This window comes from Pelophylax lessonae (assembly GCF_965119305.1).
Source record: "Pelophylax lessonae genome assembly, chromosome: 2".
NCBI classification, from domain to species: domain Eukaryota; kingdom Metazoa; phylum Chordata; class Amphibia; order Anura; family Ranidae; genus Pelophylax; species Pelophylax lessonae.
In genome coordinates this window covers 444415196-444438938 of record NC_138769.1, presented here as the reverse complement: position 1 = coordinate 444438938, position 23743 = coordinate 444415196, and the positions used below count along the sequence as shown (strand labels likewise).

Below are 23743 nucleotides of genomic sequence, written 5' to 3'. Positions count from 1 at the left end.
TTTAGTCCAGAGCTCGACAAACCCCGGACACCAGGTCGCATTTGCGACTAGAATTAGCGACCTGGCGCCTGGGGTGCCCTGTCCCTTTTGCACCCCCCACCTCCTCCTCGAGTGCACGGACTTCCACGCCGTCCAAAACTTGAGGCCCCGGCTTTTCGGCCTTCTTCTGTGAGATGAGAAAGGCTAGGGGAACTGGCGCCCTCTTGTGGTGGCCGGGAGTAATGTATGTTCTCAATGCCTTCCCATCTCCTTCCAAAAGAGAGAAGAGGGAAGTTTTTTTAAGGCTTCATCTCTCTGTCCAGTTACCTTTGCTTAAAAGGTAAGTGGACAGGGAGTGTGGTTATTATTAATTTTTTAAATGTAAAAAGAATAAATAATAATTTCTTCTTTTTATTTTCCAATTCTTATTAAAAAAAATTTTTTTATATATATATATATATATATATATATATATATATATATATATATATATATATATATATATATATATATATATATATATATATATATATATATATATATATATATATATATATATATATATATATATATTATATCATATCTTTTTTTTTTTTTTTTTTTCCCCTCATCGCCGTGCCACAGCCGAAGGCCCCTTTCACACGGGCTGTCTGATCAGGTCTGCCTGTCAGTTTTTCAGGCAGACCTGATCGGACCCTTCATTCTCCTCTATGGAGCAGTAATCTGCCGCCATCTGATCCTGTCCGCAAAAAACAGACGGATGGTGGTTCTATTTTCTATCCATCCCATGGATCGGATCAGATGGCATCGGATGGAAAGAGACAGACAGTCTGTTTCCATCCAATTGCGCTATAGAGGAGAGTGGGGTTCTAGTCGTATTTATGTGTAAATTTAGTATCCGTTTTATTAAATAAAGCTTGGTTGTTCGTTTTAAAAAAAAAAAAACTGGCTCCTAACTTTAGCTGGCTCCTAGATTTCAGGCAAATTTGTCAAGCCCTGATTTAGTCCACTCTGTAAATGGATTATATAACATCCAGTGTGCATCTTTATGCAACATTGTAGAAAATACCTTATTTACAGTGCCACTGGGTGCTTACATGACCAGTCGGGAGCGCTTCTTCCCCGCTCCTAACACTGCTGAGGGAGATGCCAAGATCCTCGCGGACATTAGCCCTGCTCTGAGCACTGCAGAGGGAGGGATTGAGGAGAGGAGAGCTCCAGCGGGTCACATGAGCACCCAGCAGTGCTGTAAATAAGGTATTTTCTACAATTGCATAAAGACACACACTGAACATGAAATATTCCTTTAACCACGTGGATTACATAATTTTACAAGGACTAACTTATTTTTTCAGGGTAGGGCTTATATTGCAGTCACCCTAGAAAACCAAAATAGGTCTTATTTTCCGGGTAGGTTTTATTTTCGAAGAAACACGGTGGGAAAAAAATGGGAGTTACTCCTTAAAACAAAAAAAGAAAAAAACGTGTTTAAATTAGCTATAAAATAAAAGAAGACTAGCTTAGAAACCAGAGAATTTTCTACCAACTCAACCAAATATGTTCATCTCCAACCATAAAATGCAGCTAATTCTGCAATCTTATTTGGTGTGCACAGGATCCCTCTCAACCAGCATCAATAACATTCTGAAACATAGAACCATACATGGTTACTTTGTTATGAATTAGAACCGTTTAAAAAAAAAAAAAAGAAAAAAAAAAAAAGAAAAGGATTCTTTTCTAAGCTTCCTCCGAAAGAAGCCAGCATTTTTGGTCTCCTGGACTGCGAACCCGTTCAGGGTGGTTGGCATCACTCACGATAAAAGCCATATGGCTCCAGAACCAGTACATGGCCGATTAGCTACATAATAACAGCTTCCTGCTGAGGTATTACTCTGGTATTTTGCTTCCTGACTGATTCTCTATACCATGATCTCACATTAGAGGAACCCCTTTACTCATGTTCCTAAAGTGGTGCAGTCTGACTTGCATAGATGTCATAAAGGGGTTACAGCCTCTGAACGCTATAATGACATCATAAAAATTCCTGGGCAGAGTTTAATGCACAGGAGCCCTGCATTTCAAGAACCACCACCATAAAAGGCCAGCATAGAAATTGGTGAGAAGTTACTGCTGGCACCATATGGAAAAACAAAATGAGAAACAGTTCCCTCCTTCTCTCCTGTAATGTGCTAAAATGTAAAAGGTTCCAGAGAACAGTGCTATTGTGGAACACCACTATTCTTCGGGAACCCTACAATGCACGCCATGATGATCCAGCCAAGTCTTTCTCCAAACAACTGAAATGGTTAACCCAAAAAACTGATGCTTTGTCATTCTGTATCTGGACTGTAAGAGCAGAGCCTTTCTCACAAAGCTGTTTTGAGGAGGGTTGCATCCTCCTGGGAAACATATGTGCCAAATTTTCAAGGCAAAAAGAGAACCAGATCTTTTACTTAAACAGCATATCGAGTCAGAGGAATTTCTGAATCATACAGCGTGAACTCCATCATAGAATAGATGTAATCTCTCCTAATCAAGTCAAAACCTCTGTGTAGCTTATGTAGATCTTGCAAAAAGAAGCCCTTCTCACCATGTAAATAGTTGGAGCGAATGAATGTAGTGTTGATACTTGGAATAAAATGACTATTTTCTCTATAGTAGATTGATAAAGGGATATACACATGGCTGCCTTCATGTATAATAGTTGCAGAGAGCAACATTAGCAGCTACTGCTAGTAAGCACCATGATCCTGAAAGGACACAAGATAGAACTCCAAGCACTATACAGAGCTTAAATACAACGTCAAGTACCCAAATTTCTCTAAAAGCAACAAAGTTTTTATACACTTAATTGTACAATTATGCACAATAATGCTGAACTCCAGCCATGTGATAAAAAAATAAAAAAAAAAAAAAAACAGACAGGCGTATTTAGTAAGCTTCAAACACAGTCTTAACCTGTGGCTTTGCAAGAGTCCGCCTATAAGTCTTCCACTCATCTGTGATGGCATTAAAAAGCAGTTCTCATGTCCTATCCTGAGGATGTGGACACTGCTCCTGTCCCCATTACAATGCATGCATATAATGACGTTGGTGAGATGGCTAGCCACCCGACCAGAAAGAAGAGCTGGCCAGCCACCCGACCAGAAAGAAGAGCTGGCCAGCCACCCGACCAGAAAGAAGAGGAGATGGCCAGCCACCCGACCAGAAAGAAGAGGAGATGGCCAGCCACCCGACCAGAAAGAAGAGGAGATGGCCAGCCACCCGACCAGAAAGAAGAGGAGATGGCCAGCCACCCGACCAGAAAGAAGAGGAGATGGCCAGCCACCCGACCAGAAAGAAGAGGAGATGGCCAGCCACCCGACCAGAAAGAAGAGGAGATGGCCAGCCACCCGACCAGAAAGAAGAGGAGATGGCCAGCCACCCGACCAGAAAGAAGAGGAGATGGCCAGCCACCCGACCAGAAAGAAGAGATGGCCAGCCACCCGACCAGAAAGAAGAGATGGCCAGCCACCTGACCAGAAAGAAGAGATGGCCAGCCACCCGACCAGAAAGAAGAGGAGATGGCCAGCCACCCGACCAGAAAGAAGAGGAGATGGCCAGCCACCCGACCAGAAAGAAGAGGAGATGGCCAGCCACCCGACCAGAAAGAAGAGGAGATGGCCAGCCACCCGACCAGAAAGAAGAGGAGATGGCCAGCCACCCGACCAGAAAGAAGAGGAGATGGCCAGCCACCCGACCAGAAAGAAGAGGAGATGGCCAGCCACCCGACCAGAAAGAAGAGGAGATGGCCAGCCACCAGACCAGAAAGAAGAGGAGATGGCCAGCCACCAGACCAGAAAGAAGAGGAGATGGCCAGCCACCAGACCAGAAAGAAGAGGAGATGGCCAGCCACCAGACCAGAAAGAAGAGGAGATGGCCAGCCACCAGACCAGAAAGAAGAGGAGATGGCCAGCCACTAGACCAGAAAGAAGAGATGGCCAGCCACCCGACCAGAAAGAAGAGATGGCCAGCCACCCGACCAGAAAGAAGAGGAGATGGCCAGCCACCAGACCAGAAAGAAGAGGAGATGGCCAGCCACCAGACCAGAAAGAAGAGGAGATGGCCAGCCACCAGACCAGAAAGAAGAGGAGATGGCCAGCCACCAGACCAGAAAGAAGAGGAGATGGCCAGCCACCAGACCAGAAAGAAGAGGAGATGGCCAGCCACCAGACCAGAAAGAAGAGGAGATGGCCAGCCACCAGACCAGAAAGAAGAGATGGCCAGCCACCCGACCAGAAAGAAGAGCTGTTTCGGTAGACAAGTCGTCACAGCCAAAACCAGTGGGGCAGAAAATTGTGGAACGACAGAAAGTTTAAATTTTTTTTTTAATAAAAGTAAAAAAAAACATACAAATTACATATTACCAAGTGTGTAGGGAGGGTATGGGGGAGCGGCGAGTGGTTTAGTATAGTATAAGTATAACACATGGCTGGAGAGAGAAGAAGAAAAAATAAATAAAAATTAAAAAAAAAGTCAAAACATTCCATAGCCCAAATGGACCAACAGGTCACACAGGTGTAAACTGTCAGACAGACCTGTACTGGGAATAAGCCAAAAAGCCACCCAACTACACAAAAAAAGCCCTCGTGTGACTATAATATTTCAGTTGCTTCTGAAATCAACACTAAACTATATATCAAAGTATACATAGACAAGCAGGCCTAAAAACAAAACCAGCTTTCATTTTTCCAACCTCAGTCATTAAAGAGAATATACTGTACAGTCTATAATTTTTTGGGGTGTATAAACACAAAAGTTAAGCTTAGCATAACATTTATTAAATATATCTTTAAAATATTGTTTCTATGGGGAGGTTAATAAAGCAGGTCATTGAGGAGTCAAAAAACGATCATCGGATCGTAGGTTTTTCGCATCTGTGTGCCAGCTGCGACACACGATTTTTGTGCCGCAATCTAAAGTGCCTGATCCAACATGTTGGGTTTTTTTTTTGTTAAAGAAAATCCGAACAATTGATGGCACAATCGTATGATCCATTTTCATTTTTGAGTAACAGAATTTATTTTCCTACTAGTTTATGGCCAGCTTAAGGGCGGGTTCACACTGGTGCGATGGAAGAGTACGCATGCGATTCGCACCACTATGCAAATCACATGCGATGTCCTTGTTCCGAATGCAATGCGAATTCTGCCATAATCTGCATGGCTGGATTTGCATCACAAAGTCGTGCAGGACCCTTTTTCAGGTCCGCACTAGATTCACACCCATGCGATCAGATTCCTGTCTGAACTGACAGTTTGCACTGCGATATGCAAACTAATCTGGGGGTGTCATTACCTTTGCATTGACACTCCCAGCAGTTCACATATGGAAGGGTGAACTGCCTGCGAGTCAGGTGCGATGTGGGAATCGGCAGTGAATTTGCAGGGTTCCCACATCGCACCAGTGTGAACCGGCTCTAAAACTAACAGAAGCTGATTGGTTACTATGAACAGCTGCACCAGATGCTGTCTGACTTCAGCTTCTTCAGTTAACCACTTGCTTACTGGCCACTTTTACCCCCTTCCTGCCCAGGTGAATTTGCAGCTTTCAGCACGCTCACACTTTGAATGACAATTGTACAGTCATGCAGCTTTGTACCCATATGAAATTTTTTTTTCACAAGAGAGCTTTTTGGTGGCATTTAATGACCACTGGGTTTTTCTTTTTTGCTTAACAAAAACAGAAAAAGAACGAAAAAAAAAAAAAAAAAACAATTTCAGAGTTTGTTGTAAAATTTAGCAAACAGGTCATTTTTCTCCTTCACTAATGTACGCTGATAGGCAGCAATGAGAAATGACACTGATGAGGAGGCACTAATGGGCAATGTTAGGACTGCACTGATAATCAGGACACTGACAGCATGAGGAAAGGAGTACCAATACCTGGCTTCAGTTTACATAGTGATCAGCAGTCATTGGACACCGCTGATCGCGTGGTAAAGGGCCGCTGTGATTGGCCCTTTCCCCCAATCTGAGTCCGAGGGACTTTGCGATCACAGAGCATGCCGCAAGGGACGCGCAGGCAACGCGATCACAAAAAGACGGCCTCCTGGCAAAGCAAGCCTGCACTGCGGCCATCAATCGGTTATAGCCTGGGCAGAAAGTAGTTAAAGGGCTAGAACATGTAACCTTTTCCCACTCCTTCAGCAGGTGCTTGCTCCGCTACCTCTAGTGACAGCAAGCTGGGTATCTTCTGTGAATGGGGTACTGACAGCTGCTTGTAGTTCTCACTGAAGTACCATGGTGCTGATGAGCGCTCTGGTAGTTCATTCTCTCTTCTAAACATTGTGTAACTGCCTGCATGTATGAGGTATGGGCAGAGAAATACACGGACAAGTCTGCATGGCACCTGCAATCTGCGGATTATGGATGCAATGCTTTACAGGCTCCAAGTAAAAAAAAAAATAATACAAATACAAGAGGTTGGATATCTGCGCTCAGACAAATTAAGGGCAAAAAGTTGATCAAGGCCACCGGCTAGGTAAGTAGATTACAAACTCATAAGCATGAAAAGAAAATAAAAGCAGCGCCAATAAGGTAAAAGTGGAACAAAAGTCCCAAGTAATGCAGTCCACAAATGTCCATCAGGCCTCTGATTATGTCAACTCTTTGACGACACGCGTAAGGCGACGCAGACGTTCAGCACGCTATGTACACCGTGGTTTTTTTAAAGATATGCTATGTCACTTTTGCAAGAATGTGAGTACTACTCTTTTACCTTAATAAATATTTTTGTGCAGTCTACACTATTGTTCCTTTCCATCTTTTAAAGTGCCCATTACACCTACATTCGTTTCTATGGGAGTTCCAAAAGGTCCCGGTCTGATCAATTTCCAGTCCATCATTCGGTTTCCCTGTGTGGATCCTTTGAGAGTAAATTATGCCTAATTTACCTAATATCTGGTAAGCAGTTTGGATGGTCACCATGACTGGGTGTTTTATTGCTCCAGACTTCAGCACTGGTATCCGGGACTTTTTTCTGGTTTCTTCCTCCCTTTACATATTGGACATTTGTGGACTGCATTACTTGGGACGTTTGTTCCACTTTTACCTCATTGGCGCTGCTTTTTCTTTTTAAAAAAAAAATAATAAACTCACATTGTTTTAAGCTGCAAAAAGATGCATTTTTTTTTTTTTAAACTTTCAAGCATTTATTAAAAAACCTAGAATCCGATTGGGTGCCATGCACAACCGCCTCATTCAGATTGCTCCAATCTTGGTAAATTCCCCTCTGTATAGTATATAATCACATATGAACAGAAGGCAGCCATATTTAGTCATTACACACAGTATATAGCTTATGACAGCCTTAGTGGTAAACATGCGATTTGATTCCCACTCTGCTGTCTGCCAATGATCTGCATAAAACTGTATGCCGACTTCAATTTTGCCCAAGCCAGCCTTAATTTATTATCCGATTCCTCCTGTATTGAATTGTATTGTAACTTTTGTCTGCCCTCATGTTGTAAAGTGCTGTGCAAACTTTTGGCGCTATATAAATCCTGTATAATAAGAATAACACCACAAACTGGCTCTGCTTTCGGCTTTGTATTGTTACACAATGGTTGTACTTTAATGCTTCATCTTACATTGCAAGTTTACAAGCCTGACAGCTCTTTAAGGACGACGCACATGCTTTGAGGTAAACAGTCGGTAAGCATAGGCAGGGTGTCATCCTGCTGCCTTGGGCAACTGTGGCCATTTAGCGTGTTCAAGGTTATCAGACACATAGAACGCCCCTAGACGTGCCAACTTACCCTCCCTTCCCGCAGCAACGTTAGAGCATTTTATACTAGGGATAGGGAATGTAGATTGCAGAAGGCACTGAATATACAAATTTGTAGACACAAGTTTACCCACCCACTACTTGACGCTCACAAGAACAAAATAAAATCTTTAGGACTGACTTTACAGCGATACATTACATAAAAAAAAAAAAAACACAAAGTACAGTATTTACAGTAAAATGAAAAATAAAAAATACATCATGCTCTAAATAGAGCCAATCTAAGAAAACCAACACTTTGCATATTGCCCCACAACCTGCAACAACATATTTAGTGCCTATTCATGGTTTCACATTTTTCGTTCAAATAAAATGCATGAGTATAAAGTTTCAGATAAAACATACAGTGAAATCAGTGGTATGCATGCTCAGTCACTGTTCACATATATACATTTTATCTATTTTAACCAGAGTGTTTTAAAGGGAAGTATAAAAGGCCCCTTTCACATGGGGTGGAATCCTTCCCAAGCGGATCTGCCTTCTCAGGGGGGGGGGGATCTCTCCCCCGATTCCCGCGGAGCAGGCGGATGACAGGTCCTTGTCCACTGCTCTCTATGGGGTAGTCGGATGGAAAACTGCATGTCCGTTTCTATCCGATCTGATGGATGGCAAACGTATCCCTATCTGTCCGTTTTCAGCGGATCAAATAGGATGCTGTCGGGTGACAGCGGACCTGTCCCCTGACCTCTGCTGCCCCATAGAGGACAATGGGTGGTCCGAACAGGTCTCCATGGAAAAAAAAAAAAAAAAGACAGGCGGACCAGATCCATCCGGTGGTGTGAAAGGAGCCTTAGGCAAGCGGAAGATTTACACCAAGAATGAAAGGGAGGTTAAATTTTGAGTTTCCACCAAACAACTGACAACTGTGTAAGGCCCCTTTCGTGCAGACAGACCATGCAGATCTGCCTGTTAAGTTTTCCAGGCAGACCCACCATTGTCCTCTATGGAGTGGCGGATGTACACAGACCTATATCCGTTTACACCTGCTGACATCTGATCTGCTACTGACAGATGGGGATCGTTCCCCCATTCAGTCTAGTGCAGGGATCCTCAAACTAGGGCCCTCCAGCGGTTGAGGAACTACACATCCCATGAGGCATTGTAAAACTCTGACATTCACAGACATGACTAGGCATGATGAGAATTGTAGTTCCTGAATAACTGAAGGGCCATAATTTAAAGACCCCTGGTCTAGTGCATCAGATGGCAATTGGATATAAACAGTTGGTTCATTTACATGCATCCGCCCATAGATGAAAGCCAGCTGTGTGTGTACATTCTGCATAAGCAGAGTAGACACAGACCAACCATCTGCTAAAAGGGGATCAGCGGACAGATCCTCTGCTGAGCAAGTGGATCCCAGCCAGGGTTTTCCCCTTATGGAAGCGGCCCAAGAGAGGATTTACCCCACACTGGGAGGATATCCACTCACTTCTTGTTCAGTCTACATGCCAAGTAAAGGGAAATCTCCCTAATGAGACATAGGAGCTGAACTCCAGGCAGAACCATAATATTTTTTGTACTTTGTACTTTTTATAAAAGTCCTTTCTTGTACTAAATACATTTATTCTTTTTACCCGCTTTTCCACACACTTCTCTGTGTACATTCCCAACAGACTGTTGACTTTCTTGTGGAAGTGATTGGGTAGCTATAAATCTGCCTTATATGTCACATGCACAGGAACAAACTGTCCCTGCTTTCAGCAAATATTTAATGATTGGGGGTTTTGAAACCTATTCAGGCCTAAAATGTGCAAAAACATAAAATTGGCTCTAGCACCTAAAGGGTTAAACACAGTTTTCCCATCACTCAGAAATCTAAGCTGGCGTAATTCTGAAAAAGGGCCTTCAGTACCATCTTCTAAGACCTGTGCCCTCTATAGCTGCTATTGCACTGGCCACTAGTCTTGTAACTTCCCATCCATAGTTTATATCTCAGTAAGCAGCAACGTACTCAGTAGTGGTGCAACAAAGTAAAAATTCTGGACTGAAGCAAAAAATGTAGGATACACTTGGCCGAAAATACAAGTATGCTGTACTGCATATACAGACTGATTTTACGGTTGCGGGTTTAGTAACACTTTAAAGTAAAAATCCTTCTACAAGCAGGACCCCTCCCCAAAATCTTACCCAAGCCCATTATTGATCCAGGAATGTGCATGAGAGCGGATGCGCTCTCTCTTCTGGCTCAAATACAGCAGGGGGGAGCCATTGGCTATCACAGCCAGTGAGAAGGGAGTGGGAGGCGGGGCCGAACTGTGCTCTGTGTGTCTTATGGACAAAGAGTGTGCCCTTATAGCAAGCAGCTTGCTATGGGAGCACTCTGCAGAGGGGAGGAGTCCGGAACATCCTCAGGGGCCTGAGGAGAGAAGAATTGGGTCTGCTCTGTGCAAAACCATTGCACAGAGCAGGTAAGTTTTCCATCCTTGCCATTTATATCCATCAGATATATACCCTATAAAAAGTCGGGATGCCATCACTCCCATTCATCAAAGCAGCAATGGCCAGGCACCAGGAAGTGGTATGATGGAGTTGGATTTGTTACATCTCACTTTGTGGCACCGCAAGTAGGAACCTCAATTCTCATTGTGCCATAAGAATTGTAGTTGTGAATGGGCACACTGTAAGCGGGATTACAGGGGTGAGTATGCCAATCAAACAGTGACTGGCCGTTAGGACCAGGAGTTGCCGAAAATAGGGTTATCAGCCTTTTGCAGATAGAAACAAAAGGTGGCAATAATGGCTGAAAATAAATTCATATTAAGTTACATTTATGCTATAAAAAAAAAAAAAGTGGAATATAGAGAGAGTGTATATATTATATATATATATACACACATACATACATTTTTTTTTTTTAACTGTCCAATCTTATGCATTGTGTGAAAAGGCTTCTCTGATCCTCCCCTTCATCCACAGTCCACAAAATATTGCCTGATAATGCCTTGGGTTTAAGCTGCACATGCTCAGTTTGGTGTGTATTGCTAGAGAGTTTTTTTTTTTTTTTTCTTGGGAGGGTGCATGTGATCAGCACAGGGCCAATCAGTGCTGTCCAGACAGAGGGTTAGGGGCTCTGCATCCTCATAGGACAATCAGGTGAAAATGAAAACTGCTCCTACAAAGCTTTAACCAGACACCAATAGAAGTCACAAAGAAGTCACAAAACTCCTATATACTGCTGATGAGAAAAGGTATTTAGCAGTTTAGATTTACTAAAGCTATTGTATGTCCATGTTCTGTGTACAGTGGGAGACCAGATCTAGTAAATGCAGGGTCCTGGGTTTAGTAATACTTTAATGCAGAGAATGCATTCGGGTAAAAAAAATCTTCTGCCTTTAGAACCACTAGATGTTTTATTGCAAAGCGATTAAATGCTTTCTAATGCACATATCCAACAGCACCTATGAAATCAGGTTTACTAGTATCCCAGAGTTCAGCCTTGTCCTTTCCCTACTCTAATCAAAGCGTAAAAATGCGTGGCTTTAGATATACAAGTCCTTAAAGGTTTGGTCTAACACACAGTGAAATACTGCTGTCTGTTTGTCATTGAGAGCAATACAAATGGGTTTTAAACATATACCCTCCACCCTGGAAGATGCATACTAAAGTGGGTATAAAATGCTTGAAATGTTCACTTTAAATGTGTTAAAATCTCACATCACTACTACACAAAGTGAAAATTTCATGGGAAGATGCATGTTCTAAAGCTGTGAATAAATGAATCAGACTGTACAGACTGACAGAAATACAAATCCATTGGCAGGTAAAAGCTTCCTCATATTCATTTCATCTGTGTATTTAGAGAGTTAGACAGAGTTCAGCATTTAATTATCAATTCATGGCTCTGTCCCCTTAGACGTTATAGTCAGGTTACCTTGACTGCAATAAATCAGGAAGAGGGTAGTTGCTATTTAAAGCATCATTAAACCCAAAACCAAAAATGTAATCTGTTGCATTCTTACAAACCCTTTGATGTGGTTGCTACATTTATTTTCTTTTGCCTTGTTTTTCTTCTCCGTTTTCCCTGGTGATCGCGCCAGTAACCAAATTCCTGTCTTAGGACACCTTTACACTGATCCATTGTGCACTGGCTACAGTGCAGGGTACCTGCAGGTTTCATGCAGATTAGCCACTCTTTACCATAGACTTCTATTACATCCTGTGGTTTTGGTGCATTTTCTGAAAGTTCACCTAAACCACAGGGCATAATAAAAGTCTATGAGAAAGCGCAGCTAACCTGCGCAAAAACTGGGTATACTGCACCCATGCTGCAGTCCTAGCGAGCGGATCAGTGCAAAGCCGCCCTTAGGGTGTTTGCATTCTGGATAAAATAGTAAAGCAGACACCTAAGGACAGCAGCAATGTCAAAGATTTAATTGCCATTAGGATCAGCAGGTAAAACAAAATACTAAAAGAAAACAAATGCAGCCATCACATATAAGAATTGGTTTTGGGTTCAATACTGCTTAAACTAAATCATGAATAGGAAGCTTTAGGACCCATTCACACTAGGAGTTGTGTGAATCCGCTGTGTGGTTCCTGTGTGATTCACATGCAGTTATGCGCAGTGTGATTTCAGCTATAGTCATTATGAATAGGCTGAAATCACAACGAACCAAAACGTGGTGCAAGCACTACTTTTTGAAAGGCACGGCACCCACATCGCATGATAATCGTGTACCATGAGATCTGGTGCTGGCAAACGCACTGTGTGCACGCAAGCTGTGTTTGAGGTGTTAAATTTGCATTGGTGATTGCAAGGGCAGTGAGATTGGAATGCGGTGAGAGAAGGAGAACACGAGAACACGGCTGTCCTGCAGTGCATTTAGTGTGAGTGTGCCCTTCGAAAAATAAAAGGGATACTTAGAAGCACTATCCTCTCTCTCCTCCAGGACAAGCTCTGCTCATCTTAAAAGTGAATGACCAACCTATACAACCAAGATGCTTAAAGCCCCGTACACACGCAGATTGTTGGCCGTAAATTGTTGGCCAACGTCCGATCTGCCGATTGTAGGCTTGTTAGTATGATGCTTCCGACAACCAACTGCGAATTTTCGTCCAAAAAAGATCTGGTGTGCATGCTATAAAATTTTTGTTGGCCAACAAAGAACGGCCGATTGTTCCTCAGTTAGTACAGATTTCGGCAGACAAAAATGTGATGAGCAAGACTGGGCATGCTCAGAGAAGAAAAAACACACGGAAAGTCAACCATCACATGACATCACTTCTGAAGTTGGTTTTTGTTGGCCAACAAAAGTCTAGTGCAAGTCTAGAGCACATTTCAACCAACAAACACTGGACAAAAGTTGGCCGATCAGTTGGCCAACAATCTGTGCCTGTGTACGAGGCTTAAGGCTTCTTTCACATGGCCGCTCCGGATTTCTTCTCCGCTGCGGGACTTTTTTTTTTTCACGGAGCGGATGACATTTGTGTCATCCGCTCCTTATGTCCGCATATCATCCCATCCGTTTGATAAGTCTATGGCATTGCGGATGTCAGCGGATGACACTGCTGACATCCGATTTTCCTTCCTTTCCGTTTTTTGAACGGATGAAAAAATAGGGTTCTGTTCCGTTCCAAAAAATGGAAACCGAACTGAAAGGAAGACAATCGGATGTCAGTGGATGGTATTCCGCTGACATCCGCAATGCCATTGACTTACATTATGTCCGTAAATCATCCGCAAAAAAATAGGATGATTTGCGGACATACGGAGCGGCCGTGTGAAAGAGCCCGTGATTCTAAAGCCTTAAGTTTTTTTTACCTTAATGCATTCCTTGCATCATAATAAAAAACCTTCTGTAATCAAACCCCCTCCCCCCATGACATCATTGTGATTAAATGCGTAGAAGCCACGTACTTCCAATAGTAGCAACGCACGCCAGCTCCTGGATGCTGTGGTGTGAGTTCCTGTTTGCAAGCTGTATTAGTACCAATCGGGCACTGATTAATGTAAGAGATACATTTTTATTTCTTAAGGGTTTTTTTTTTTTTTTTTTTTTAACTTGCTACACTATGAGCAATCATTTTTCAGGGGCCGATTTGATTACTGTGTGAGACGTATGAATGTATGAAAGTGGAATTCTTTAACACTCAGGGCTTTTTGTTTTTGCTTGGGTAAACGGAATCAAATCAAGTGTATAAGGACTACTTTTAACTAAGTGGTCAGTGTTTAGTGTGCATACTAGTCACTGGGTGTTCTTGCATGGTGTGGAAAGGAAGATTCATGGACTTTATAATTTTTACCAATAGTACTGTACTTTATTGCAGTAAATTGTGGTGGTATTCACTAACTTTAGGATGTATGTGTATATATATATATATATATATATATATATATATATATATATATATATATATATATATATACATATATATATATATATACACACACACACATATACACACACACATACATACACACACAAATCGATATATGTAGAGCAATAGAGATATGATCTATCTCCATTTATAAAGCATTTGGTTTGTTCATATAGGAGGAGTTTCTTATTTGGATCGCATACAGTATGAATTATAGTTTTGCAGATTTATTCAAACATACCCTATGAATTGTAATTTTTTTTTTATACTTAACATTAGGAGACACATTATGTATAGTTAGTTAATTTGGTCAGTTTAATTGGCAATAAACTAGTGTCTCCCTATATTTCACAAGATGTAGGGAGATATCACAATGAAGAAAATGGCTAAAAGAAATTAAAATGTAAAAAAGAGTAAAGAAAAAAAATATACTGAACATTAAAGCAAGCAGTTTTGCAAGAGTTTGTTACTTTGACCTTGTATCTGCATTACCTTATCTCTCCCATCCACAAGTGTCCAGGGATCAAAATACCACTTTTGTTGGTTTACAGTAATAAAAAAAAAAAAAAAATAGGACAAACCCCTTCCCCCACACACCTTCTCAGATGAGGTCTAGACTAGTTCCCTATTAATTTATTTTACTACATTATCTTTGACTTGTCTGTTAAGTGGTCGTGTTCTCACAAATTCCCTATGTTCCAAGAAGGCAACGGGCATGATTAGTTAGTGGCATTGAACAGGCACATACAGGTCAAGAGTAAAGGATGATGATGCTTAGTCCTTCATGTTTTGGTGCTAATGACAACAGAGAAATGAACAGAAATCTAACAGACATGTGCCACTTGCAGCTTCATTTACCACAACAACCAGAGTCAAACTTTTTACAATACAAACTAGAGTACCTAATGGATGTACTACATCTGTATATTCGGAGCTAATCCCAAACCAAGGAAAATTTCTGTTGCACTACAACTTTGTAAATAAAATGCATATTTTTATGAAAAATATCCTTTTAAAATCCAAAGGTTTTTAAAATGCGTATAAGGCCCCTTTCACACTTGTGTCACCTAAAAGTCGCGCAATTTTGTCTGGATTTGAAGCAATGCCTATGGACTTCAAACTGCATCAAATTCAGACCAAAATAGTGCAGGGACTACTTTGAAGCTGTTGCAACTTAAAGTCGCACAGATATGAACAGTATTGATTGGAAATCCTGGGATACGACTGGTCAAGCAAATTTGCAGTCCCAAATCGCAGGACAAGTCGCAAGTGTGGAAGGGGCCTAAGGTCCCTAAACGGATCAAAAAAAGATGTGTGCACTTCAAATAAAAACATGTATATTACAAGAATGTAACAATGGATGTGACAACAATAAGGCAATGATCCTATATGGATGCTGCTTTGTACAGCCTAAAGCGGAGTTCCGGCCTCGGGGGTTAACTTTAGATAAAAATACCCCAGGGACAGTCAGGGCTAGTACGTTCCACAATGGATAGCCTCTGAACTGTCCTGGGTTGCACTTACCTTTTAGAAGAAACACTTACCTTGAAAATTTCTTCTCCAGCGCTGCCATCTCGGATGTGGGCAGCTGAAGCCAGCGTGTCCTCTTCTGCGTCCTCTTCTCCCAGAATGCACCTGCACTGGCCCCGCTCGTAACTTCCGGTGCGGGCACGTCATCCCTCCACAGCTTCTGGGCGGGGCCGGTGCAGGCGCATTGACTCCTGGGAGCGATGACGTTCAGCTCCCAGGAGTCATCGCAAGCTGGAAGTGACGGCGCGGGCCGCAGGCGCCGATGGAGGAAGTGGAAGGAAGGTGAATATATTATCTTCAATATCAAGGTAAGTGACCAAAAAAAAAATTGGGAGCATCCATTTCTTTTTCAGGGGGCCCTTAGCAAGCAGATGGCCCAAAATCTATTTTTTTTCGATTTTGAGGCCGGAACTCCGCTTTAAGGCCAACCTCTTGAGGGGGACGTAAACTCCACCCCACCCCTGTATCCCACATTGTATATGAGTAGATCTGGGCTCTGGAAATTGAGTTATTTAATCGTGGAATAGTCTTCTAAGGTAACTACTATACAGCCCACTTTGATAGCTCAATAGCTGGGGGTCAGGTGTTACTTTGAACATAAGAGGGGGATTGTGGAAGATTTGTGGTACTAAATAATGGCTTTTTCTTTTCTTTTTTTTTTTAGGATGCTTTGTAACCACCATTGAGTTGCATTTTGGAGTAGGGTGATGCCCCCCTAAGTCAACCTTTACTTCCCCCACAATCCCCATTTTTCTATAGGTAATGGATAGATATGCAATGATAAATACAATTTTGTGAGTTACTGGAGGTATAAAGCTCTATATGGAGACATCATATATTTTGTATGATTAGAATACCAGGGTTCTGCGAGTTGTACATCCCCCTCCATGAGTGTCGGGTGCCAGTGCTCCCGTGTGCCCCAAGGTCCACCTGGGAGAGCACTTTGCCAATGCTACACCACCTGATCATGTGAGAATATTTAAAGTTTAGAATTTATGATGTACGTTTTTGATATAGGTTGTATTAATGATATTATTCTCCCATTAGATTTAGTGTATTTTTTTAACAACTGTTCCATCCTGAGGAAGTAATAGTAACTGCGAAACGCATCAATAGTTTTATGGGAAAGACACCCTAAGGCTCCTTTCACACGGTCTGCTGTCCGGTGCGGACCACTCTCTGCTCAGCGGGAATCGAGCACTGTTCTCTATGGGGGATCCGATGAGAGCGGATAGGGTTTCCATCCGTCCGGATTTCACGGACAGGATCAGAAGCGGATAGCAGCGGACATGTGTCCGCTGACATCCGCTGCCCCATAGGGATGCATGGAGGATCCGATCAGATTCGGCTAAAAAAAAAACTGACAGGCGGATCTGATCGGATTGTTCGTATGAAAGGACCCTAACACACACACACACACACACACACACACACACACACACACACACCACCATCACTTGTGCTCAGTGCTACTGCTGCACTCACCAGCTCTTTTGCTGCCAGAAACAATCCCACTATGTACGCAAAGGCTGCTTTTCATCGTCTATTTGGGTGGCAGTAAATCCTGAATCTGTCGTCTTGCTTACATAGCGAGATGCTTTCCAGTATTGACATTACCAGGCATCTGAGGAATCTTCAAAGTACTGGATGGTCGTGTGAGTAAAACTTCAAGGTCCTTGGTGTTTCATGCACTGTACACGGCTTGTTTCTGGCAGCAGAAGAGCTGGTGAGAGCGGCAGTAGCACTGAGCACAAGTGGTATTATGTTTCTGGATGAAGGTGGAAGTTTTCCTGGGCACCAGTGGATATCTATTGAAATTTTTGGGGACTTCATCCATTCTTTTAACTTATATTTTTTATTGCACATTTTTTTGATGATATTGAAGTTCACATATTTAAAAAAGTTACGTCTTAGGTGCTGCACAAAAAGCAGGTAAAATGTACTGAACACGTCACCATTGTTCCAGGTAAATCTATTTCTACAAGGTACTATTGACATGAAATTTTCACCACATGGTCGGTAACAACCTATGCAATCCATACGTACAAAGAAATCAAAACAAAGTTCAGAAACAAAATTATGTGTAATAAAAAAAATGGAATGACAGGGAAAAAAGTAACGAACACATGAAGAAAGGGAGATGCTGCAAAAAGGCATGGAAAGCCAAGAGACCAGCTGAAATCAGTAATTAGAAAGCAATCATGCCCCTTGTCAGTAAAAATGAATAGTAGCTGGTTCAGTCTCAATTGATGGCATACAAAAACCTGTCTCATTACCAAGGTGTCACACAAGAAACATCTCATGATGGGTAAAAGCAAAGAGCACTCTCAAGACTTTTGCAAGCTTATTGTTGCAAAACATACTGATGGCATTGGTTTTAGGAGGACTTCTAAACTTCTGAATTCTCCAGTGACTGCTGTTGGGCCATAATCCGTAAATGGAAAGAACATTTCACCAACAACTGGCCACGTCCAGGTGCTCCTAGCAAGATTTCTGACAAAGGAGTGAAAATAATTATCACAAGAGTTGCCCAAGAGTCAAGGACCACTTGTGGAGAGCTTCAGAAAAACCTGGAATTAGCAGGTACAATTGTTTAAAATAAAACAGAAATAAATGCACTCAGCCGTCATGGCCTGCATGCATGCTCACCATGCAAGACTCCATTGCTGAAGAAAGCATGTTGAAGGTTGCATTGAACTTTGAATGCCATAATACACACCATGTCTGGAGGTCAAATGGCACTGCACATTAACCCAAAAACATCATACCAACAGTAAAGTTTGGAGGTGGGACCATCATGGTGTGGGGCTGCTTTTCAGCATACGGGACTGGCAAACTTCATTTCATTGAAGAAAGGATGAACAGATAAATGTACCAAGACATTCTTGATAAAAATCTGCTGCCATCTACCAGGATGGTGAAGATGAAACGAGGATGAAAATTTAAGCATGACAATGATTCCAAACACAAAGCCAAGGAAACGCTCAATGCATTTCAGGCTGGGTTCACATGTATGCGAATTGGACGCGGGTTTCCCCACATCCAATTCACATAACAGGAGAGTGTGACCGGCTCTCAAAGGACTGCATTTAAAAAAAGGGTCCTGTGTGTCTTTGGTTCCAAATCAGGTAAAAATTCAGGTAAAAACTCGGACCTCATTCCCACCTGATTCGGTGAACTGGAATGCACCGGACCCCATACTGTGTATCACTGCTGCGGCATATGTGAGCGGAGCCTCAAAAAAAAGGAAATAAAGCTGCTAGAATGGATCAGCCATTTACCTGACTTGAATCCAATAGAAAATTGGATATGGAAAGAACTAAAGATCAGAGTTAAAAGAAGAGGCCCACGGAAACTTCCAAGCCTTGAAGACTGTGTGGAAGAATGGGCCAAAATCACACCTGAGCAATGCATGCGACTAGTTTTTCCATACAGGACATGTCTTAAAGCGGTCATTACCAACAAAGGATTTTGTACAAAGTATTAAATACATTTCAGTTAGCGAGTTCAATATTTTTCCCCTGTGTCATTATATTTTACTACACATAACTTCATTTCTTAACTTATTTGTTTTGGTTTCTTTGTATGTATGGATTGCATGGGTTATTACCAAATTGTGGTGAAAGTTTCATGTCAAATCGCACCTTTACAAGTATTTTTACCTAGAAAAATGGGTGTGTGTTTAATACTTATTTTACCCGCTGTATATCATGGTGACTTTTTGCATTGTGTATACAGACCTACTGCTCGCTGCCAGTACACTTTAGCACTGAATTTATCATTGGGATAATCCTTATGCCTCGTACACACGTTCAGATAATCGTACGAAAATAATCGCTTTCGACTTGATCGCACAATAATCTGATCGTAAGTACACAGATTTCGAAAGCCGATTGCGACAGTTGGTCCAACAAAATCCGAAGGCACAAACAGGAAAACTTCTGTCGTATGATAGCCTAGCGAACGACAATCGTTTAATCAGTTCAGTATGCGTCCGCAAAAAAAAAAAAAAAAATCGATCGACATAGACAGCGCATGATCAGAAACACTAAAATAGCACTGAAAAAGCCTGGCTGCCATTGTTTTTGTTTTGCACCATCTGATATGTAGCTAAGCAACCAGGAAGCTTTTCCGGAATTGTACCAAAAAAAAAAAAAAAAAAAAAACTTCGTTTATATGCATTGTTGAATTCAATATTAGTATCATGCAACAAAATGCGAACGATAAGTCGTCAGATTATCTGAACGTGTGTACGAGGCATTAGTATGAGCTTTCCAAGGTCTAAATCTGAAGCAAGAAAAAAAAAAAAAAAAAATCTGGCTTGCTGTTATATAGGTGAAGTTTTTCATTGCATTTCCCCTGCAATGTACCACATATATAATTCATATACAGTTTTACTGCATGCAGCGGCACACAAAAGCAAGGTAATCCTACCATCATAAAAAGAAGATGCATACTGAAAACAAGACCTCCACAAAGACACACAATCTTGCTTGACACAGCACATTAAAATGTAGATGTTTATAGGCACCATTCTAAGGACACGCACATTTATCGAACATGTGCAACCATGTTCCAACCACTTCCATAAGATGTTTGATTCTACTTAACGGACCTTGTTTAAACCAAAAATCAGGAAAATTACTAATGGGTGCTTGTGATTACGGTGCTCTCTCCCATTCCACTAGCATTCATTTAACAATGAAAGTTAAAAAAAATTAAAAACAAAAAGCCATATGCAGCTTTCAACATGCATCTGAATTGGCGGTATGCTCTTTCCGATGTATTTTCGCACACATCTTTGCATGTGATGAGAAAAACACCAGTTTGCCATCTGACTCAGTCTTATGTTACAATTTTCTTTTCCCTTAAGGGCACGGAGAACAGAAATAACCCATATCCCGCAGTACTGCTTTGTCACTAAGCCACTCAGTGTTAAATTAAAGAATGCTTAAGTCTGACGGTTTACGAGCACCAGCTAAAAAGGTGTCACCATAAAGTATGTTGCTGTAGGTTGACCCTGAGGTTCTGATGAATCAACTTCAAAGAGGCATTTCATCCAACTATAAAACAATAGGACAGCGGCAAGAATGAGAGAAGTCTCAGATCATCACTGCTGTTCCCGTAGCTGGAAAACGCACACGTCAGAGAAAATTGACAAAATTTCTCTTGCTTTATAATATGGAATATCCCATGCTGAGACCTGCTATTATTTATTCATGCATTATGTTTTATGGTTTTCTTTTTTAAAAAACATCCAAGCATACGCAGCACAAACAAATTCTTCACTTCGCCAACAATAATCAGTTTTGCCTTTAACCACTTAAGCCACGGAAGATTTTACCCCCTACCAGGGCCTATTTTGCGATTCGGCACTGCGTGACTTTAACGGACAATTGCGCGGTTGTGCGACGCTGTACCTAAACTAATTTGACGTCCTTTTTTTACCACAAACAGAGCTTTCTTTTGGTGCTATTTGATCACCTGTGCGATTTTTTGATTATGCGCTATAAACAAAAAAAAAAAAAAAGCGTCAATTTTGCAAAAATAACATTTTTCACTTTTTTTTTATATGAAATTCCCCAAAAAAAATGTAAAAATCAAAATTTAACATTTTTTGCCAATTTGTTCTCTGCTACATATTTTTGGTAAAAAAATTGCAAAAAGCGTATTTTGATTGGTTTGCGCAAAAGTTATTGCGTTTACTAAGGGAAAGATTTTTGTAATTTTTTGTTGGTTTTTTTCCTTTTTAACGTGTAATGGCGGCGATCTGCGATTTTTTTTTGCGGTACTGCGACATTGCAGCGGAGAGATCGGACCCTTGACTGACATTTTTGACACTTTTGGGGTTACCAGTGAAATTACTACAGTAATCAGTGCTATACATATGCACTGTTACTGTAAAATGACACTGGCATTGAAGGGGTTAACTTTTTTTTGAGAGGGAGGGGTTGTGTGTTTCCCTAGGGGCGTGTTTCTAACCGATTGGCTGTGGCTTGAGGTGTAAGAACAGTGATCAACGGTCCTACATAGTAGAATCGTATGATCATTATTCTTACACAGGGGAGAATGACAGGCGGCTTGTTAACATCAGCCGTCTGCCTTTCTCCCGCTCTAACGGACGATCGTGAGTGCCCGTCGGACACCGGGTCCGCCGGGCACACGCGCAGGGGGGGTCCGTGACCAAGCGGGAGCACGCCTCCGGCGGCGCGCGCTCGCTCCCCAGAGCCTCACAGGCTAGTGACGTACCCATACGTCACTTTGCCTGTGAGGGGCTGACCGCCGCAGTATATGTATTTGCGGCGGTCGGCAAGTGGTTAAATATTTTAAACATAGTTGTATTCTGATAAAGATAGAAGGTGAAAGCTTAGAACGATAGTATTTTTTAGTATTTATATAGCACAGGCATTATGCAGCGCTTTACAGAGTACATACATCCTTTCACCTCATTCCTCCATAACACAATAAAATGTTCCTTTTCACTCATACATACACTTAAGCCTGGTACACACTATCTTCCGTTCAACCCAGTGGGCTAAAGAAAAGAAAAACCGAGGAGCTCGGGAAGAGATCCTGTACTAACAATTTGATGTTAGTGCAGTGACCTCCCCCGCTGAGCTATTATGTTTTGAGGGACGCCTCCCGGCAAGTGAACCTCTTACGCTTTATGGCCAAGGTGGTATACTGGTTACTGGGAAGCACTATATGTAGGGCTGGGCGATTTTTAAAGAAAAATTCGAGTTTCGATTCGATTTTCGATTTTATTTTTCCAATGCACTTAAAAAATGACTGCAGAGTCTGGAGGGAGGACTGAGGAGAAGAAGCGCTGTATGTGTGTATGTGCGGGCGGTGTACAGGGGCTGTGCTGTGATAGGTACAGTCCAGAGAACGAGTCCACAGTAACCGGCCACCTTTTTTAGTTTGACTTTTAAACTTTTTTTTTTTTTCAAACTCGAGTTTTTTCTACAATACTTTTTTCTGCCTTGTGCAGCCACCGAACTCCCCAGTAACTGACCACCGCCGCGCCTGGATGTGATGTCAGCTGCGGGGCGGGCGGTGCGTCTGTACAGGCCGGAGGCTGCGGCGCGCTGTGATAGGTACAGTCTCCCCGGCCTGGATGTGACGTCAGCTGCGGGGCGGGCGGTGCGTCTGTACAGGCCGGGGCTGCGGCGCGCTGTGATAGGTACAGTCTCCCCGGCCTGGATGGGACGTCAGCTGCGGGGCGGGCGGTGTGTCTGTACAGGCCGGTGTTGTAAAATTGTCGGACCCGTGAAAAAAAAAAAAAAAAAAAAAAAAAAAAATCGGACCTCGTCACTTCCGGTGACAGAGCATCACAAAACAGCTGATAGGAGTCGTCCGTGCGCATGCGCAGAAGACATTTTTCGAGGTTTGGAAAAATTATAACAGAGAGCGGACAGCTGATTGAGAGGAGGCGGGGCTGAGGTGCGACGGAGGACACCGCCGCGTCATCGAGACATTAGGGACGGAGGCACATATGCAGAGCTGGCGGAGGAGGCGGGATGGAGGTGCGGCCGTGTAATAAATGCAGGGCTTAAGCGACTCCTTCTGTTTTATTATCTTTAGTACTTATCGTATTATTTATCCTTAGGATTTCATTACATTTAGTATTTCTTATTTTGTATTATATAAATACTAAATGTTATGAAATCCTAAGGATAAATAATACGATAATTGCTAAAGATAATAAAACAAGGAGTCGCTAAAGTCCTGCATTTATTACACGGCCGCACCTCCGTCCCGCCTCCTCTATTCAGCTCTGCAGATGACGCGGCGGTGTCTTCCGTCCAACCTCAGCCCCGCCTCCTCTCATTCAACTGCCCGCTATGTGTTATAAGTTTACCAAACCAAGATAATGTCTTGTGCGCATGCGCACTTGAGACTCCCATCACCGGAAGCGCGCTGTGATAGGTAAAGTCTCCCCGGCCTGGTTGTGACGTCAGCTGCCGGGAGAGGACGCGGGCGGTGCGTCTGTACAGGCCAGGGGCTGTGATAGGATAGGCACCTATCCTATCACAGCCCCTGGCCTGTACAGACGCACCGCCCGCTTCCTCTCCCGGCAGCTGAC

At 42.4% G+C, this 23743-nt stretch overlaps 1 protein-coding gene across 2 annotated transcripts in view; it reads right to left on the bottom strand.

Annotated features, from left to right (window-relative positions):
• Window positions 1–23743, bottom strand: part of MAP4K4 (mitogen-activated protein kinase kinase kinase kinase 4) — a 340786-nt gene that overhangs the window by 196551 nt on the left and 120492 nt on the right. The window lies entirely within an intron of this gene.